At 52.7% G+C, this 4,822-nt stretch overlaps 1 long non-coding RNA gene across 1 annotated transcript in view; it reads left to right on the forward strand.

Moving 5' to 3' along the window:
• The first annotated feature begins 878 nt into the window (after nucleotides 1–878).
• The window catches only part of LOC147226718 (uncharacterized), a 9,957-nt gene continuing 6,013 nt past the window's right edge, over nucleotides 879–4,822 (forward strand). Inside the window, exon 1 of the long non-coding RNA XR_015107192.1 lies at nucleotides 879–1,174. This is a non-coding gene — a long non-coding RNA (uncharacterized LOC147226718). The remainder of the gene's footprint in view (nucleotides 1,175–4,822) is intronic.

Raw genomic sequence — 4,822 nt, forward strand, 5'->3', positions numbered from 1 at the left:
CGCACGCCCCTTTTGCCTGACGCTGGTTCTTGCCTTGTTTTCACAGCCGTTGTCTTTTTATCTGCGACGCCCCCCCGAGGGTCCCCGGGCGGCCTGGAAAACCTGGAAAAGAGGTGACCGAGTTTTCCAGATGACGGTTTGAACTTAGTGACGTCTCAGGACGGTGTTAGAAGGAGACTCGCAGAAGAAGTTTGAAAGATTTTGGAGGAAGGTTTTTTTTTTTTAAAGCCCCGACTTAGAGGAAAACAGGAAGGCCTCCGGTTCGAGGTACGAGCGAAAGAAGAACGCCGACTCTAATTTAATAAAGTATTTTCCCCGACGGGGGTTTCCGGAGCCTCGGAGCTCTTCTTCTCTGTGAAAGCTCTTGTCTGGAGCAGATAACGGGTCCCGGGGTTCCGACGGCCTTTTCTCAGAATTAAAAGCACCGCGATCGCAGGACGCGGACGCTCGTTCCACCGAACGCCAAGAGAAAAGCTTTTTGGTGAAACTTGTGGAGCTGCACGGTCAACAAAACTACTACTCTAACGCTGGGCCCACCTTCACACACACACACACCTTCTGCTGCTTTAAATACACACATCCACACAAGCAAAGGAGGTGTGTGGAAATATCAGCTACATTTGCACAAACACACACCACAGGATGCAGAATGTCTGTGAAAGTGACACACACACTTTCTGCAGCTGTTATACATCAATATGCATACAGCTTTTCAGGGTCCATATGAATGCAAGCTGCAGAAAGTGTTGTGACAATCACACACACACACACACACACACACAGCTTTATAGAGGCTCATGATCATGAGTTGCAGTGTGTGTGTGTGTGTGGACGACGGCCCAGGACTCGAACCCGACCTCGCTGGCTGGTCCCCCTCGGGTCTCCCTGCTTCAGATGCTTATTATGGGATGTCAGGAGACTTAGCGACTCCTTTCTTATGAAAGCAAACCGAGAAGTTGGACGTTGGAGGAACCCTGCGCTCCTACTGCGCCTGCGCAGTCCCGCGCGTCCGTCCGGACAGCAGCAGGAACACAGAATAACACGAAGAAGAAGAAGCAGGAACACAGAATGATAATGAGAAGAAGACGAAGAAGCAGAAACACCGAATGACACCAAGAGGAAGCACGGCTTTCAGAGCGCCGCCGACGCGGTGACCGTCCTAAGCTGACTTCCGGTAAGTGATGTGACGTCACTAGCCGGTCACGTTTTCGTCTCGGTCGTTTTGTATTTCACCAGAAGTATCGTCTTCGTTTCCTGGACGTTTTCCCGGTGTGTCTCGTCAAACATATGTGTTTATATTTGTTTATTTTAATTATCTTACCAAAAACTTTACACCTGCTCGCGCGTTCGTCGGACACCCGGAAGCAGAGAGGCGACCGGCGCCACAGCGCCCCCTGCAGGCGCGGAGGGCGACCGACACCTTTTTCTTTATCATGAGTAGAATTTAAAGGGATTATTAAAATATATACAAACAGCATCTTCATGGTGGCATGAGGAGATGAAGATGGTCCTATTTGGGAGTGACCAGGATGGAGAGGATCAGGAATGAATCCATCAGTGGGACGGCACATGTTGGATGTTCTGGAGAGAAGGTCAGAGAAGCCGGACGGAGACGGCTGGATCATGGGCGGAGGAGGGATAGAGGATATATTGGTGGACGGGTGCTGGACTTGGACCAAAGAGAAGATTGATGGAGGTTGTGAGAGAGGACATGAAGGTAGTTGGTGTGAGAGAGGAAGATACAGAGAATAGGGTTAGATGGAGAAGGTGGAGTTGCTGTGGAGATCCTGAAGGGAAAAGCCCAAAGAAGAGGAAGAAGAAGAAGCCACTTTATGGTCCTCTTACAAAACCATCAATAAGTTGACAATAAATGTTCTAGCAGGAGATTAAAACTTATATAATCTTAGAACACAGTGTGCGGCAGCTCTGCAGCACCGAGGGCCGACATACAGGCGGCGTTTTGGTCCAAACTCGAACCCTCGGCCAGGTTCGTCCATGTTTTCATGTTTCAGTGTCTGCGGCCGCTAGGGAGCCAGACACATTGTCCGTCTTATTACTTTATGCTAAAATAAATACCTGGGGAAGAAAAGAAAAGCTCAGGTCTCAGGAGGGTCACTTTGTGTTCGACGCCATTTCATTTCCCTTCCTTCGCTCGGGTTCAAGCGCTGCGGTGGCGGTTTCCGTGGCGATGCCGTATTTGGCCGTGCAGACGGAGCAACATTTAAATTCAAGTGGTGGCACGAGGAGCTGCAGTCGGCCACCAATAAATTCAACAAATTCACCCTCTCCTTGCGGCTGAGGCAGCTGTTTTGTGTGTGTGTGTGTGTGTGTGTGTGTGTGTGTGTGTGTGTGTGTGTGTGTGTGTGTGTGTGTTTCCAACATGTGTGACTGGGAGTCGGGCTCCAGAGTTCTAGAGGGCTCCAAGTTCATGGTGCTGGCAATTTGCAGCTGTCACATGAATGGAAGGCGCTGAGGGCCGTTCTGACCACATGTGAGTGTCTCAGCCTCCTGGAGCTGGATCTCCATCATCCAGCAGGCTCTCATGGTCGGGTCGAAGAACCGCTGATGAAGGATCTCAAATAGCTGACCGTTCATTTTGCTCCTAATGGCGGGGGGAGTCCCGCCCTCGTCGGCCGGTGTTTTATAGCCAGATAAAAGTTGTTCGGAGGACAAAAATGTCATCCGGGCTCGGCGCCAGATGCCGGCGCTCCACAGCAGCATCTCCAGGAACTATGTTTGGAGGAGGAGGAGGTTCTGGGAGGTTCTGGGGGTTTGGGGGGGGGGGGGGGGGGGGTCTCTCAAGGTGCCACTTTAATGGAGACGCATTCACGCCGGACGAGACTTCCCATCGGTGGACAAACAAAAGGCGAGGTTTGACGGGCTCATTACCGCCACCTCGGCTACCGCCGCTGCCAAACTGCTGAGCCGGGCTTCTTCTCAGGGGCCGTTACCGGGGGCAACGCTCATCAACATGTTGTAATGAGTGATGTTGGGCATGAACCCCCCCCCTCCAGGGAGTGGTTGTGTTGTTGCTGCTGGCCGGGTTGCTGGGAAATAAATGTCTCACTGCAGGCAACAGGCAGGCTTTTTGACTGTGTGTGTGTGTGTGTGTGTGTGTGTGTGTGTGTGTGTGTGTGTGTGTGTGTTCATTTTGTTCAGAGTTAATGCCGACCTGCTGGTTCTCGACCCGGAGCCCAGGGCTCTCGTAGCTCCTCCAGCTTCTTCCACTCATCTCCACCTCCTGCAGCCTCCTGGAGGCTGCAGGAGGTGGAGATGAAGATTGGAGGAGCTCAAGTGTTGAAGGTCAGAGGTCCAGAGCAGAGGAGAGGGTGTGTGAGCAGGTTGGAACAGGTGGAGAAAAGTGGATCAGTCAGAATGGAGGGGAAGGTGGAGAAGATGGAGGTGAGAGCAACCATGGCAATTGGTTTGGAGACACTGTGGAGAAGACCGGAGGCAGAGGTGAAGATATGGAGGTTCCTCTTAGGGGGGGAGGAGGATGGAGAGGATCAGGAAGGAGTCCATCAGAGGGGCAGCACATGGAAGTCACACTGGGATGGTTTGGACCTGGACAGAGGAGGGATGGAGAAGGTCTGGGTAGAAGGATGCAGAGGATGGAGCTGCCGGGCAGGAGGTCTGGAGGAAGACCTGAGAGGAGCTTTATGGACGGAGGGGAGGAAGACAGGAAGTTAGACGGTGTGAGACCTTTGATTGGCCGAGGGTTAGATGGATGCAGGCGATTGGCTGAGGTTAGCGAGCACCACGTGACATCGGGTGAGATCTGGTGACATTCTGAGTTCACCGTGAACCCCAAGGAAACCCCGTCACGGTGCTTCTCTGCCAGTAGATGTGGAAGGGTTTGCAGGAAGTGTCCCGGCTGAACCCGGACACGCCGCCGTCTCCATCCATCGTCCTCGGCTCCCCTCGGGAGGACGAGCAGCTCTCCGCCTCTGTCAGAACCTGAGAAGTAATGAAGTAGAATTGGATATAAATGAGGCCCGCTCCCCATAAATCCCCCAAGAAGAAGTGAACAGCGATCAGGAAGGAGCTGGAACGAGGTGGATCACAGAGCCGGGCGATAAGTTATGCTCTTCATGGTTGATAGAAAGAAAGTCGAACCAGATGGAGACCGGAGGAGAGGAGAAACAACAAAAGGGAGGATTTACAGCGGAGGGAGAGTCAGAGGAGGTCTGTGGAAGAGCCTGGACAGCCTGCAGAGGCCGGAGAGCTTTCCAGAACTTGGATTTCATGGAAGCGGCGCATTCATTGTGCAGGGGAGTCGCAGATGTCGCCATCTGTGTACTCGTAGTATTCAGCCAACCAGATGTACTCGCTACTCGCAGTACTACACCGGCAGAGTACAACCAGCGGAGGGGTCACACATCTGTGGAGGCTTCCTGCCACGGGGAACGTCAGGTGCGGTCCTGCAGGGTGGCATCGAGCAGAAGACATCTCCCGTGTGTGTGTGTGTGTGTGTGTGTGAGTTGTTATTAGCTCTGGGTTGAAGTGAACGTGCTGCAGCGGCCCATTAATCTGGGCTCATTCCATCTCCGGATTCACAGATGCTAATTAAAAGCTGTGTGAGTGTGTGTTTGTGTGTGTGTGTGTGTACAGTATCAGACTGAAGTCATGCTCCTCAGGAGTACACACAGTAAACACTCTGCAGGTCTTCTCTGGGTGTGACTGGATCTCCAAGAAGGTTCTCCTTCCCCGTGGACGAGTGAAGCAGGAGGTTTGGTAGATCCAGTTCCATCACCTTTCCCTGCTGAGCTCAACCTTCTGGTTCCATCCAGCTCTGAGCTCCGGTCTGGGAGAGCCAGACAAT

This window comes from Fistularia commersonii, chromosome 15, assembly GCF_037954325.1.
Source record: "Fistularia commersonii isolate RoL2024-O1a breed Wild chromosome 15, RoL_Fcom_v1.0, whole genome shotgun sequence".
Classification (NCBI taxonomy): domain Eukaryota; kingdom Metazoa; phylum Chordata; class Actinopteri; order Syngnathiformes; family Fistulariidae; genus Fistularia; species Fistularia commersonii.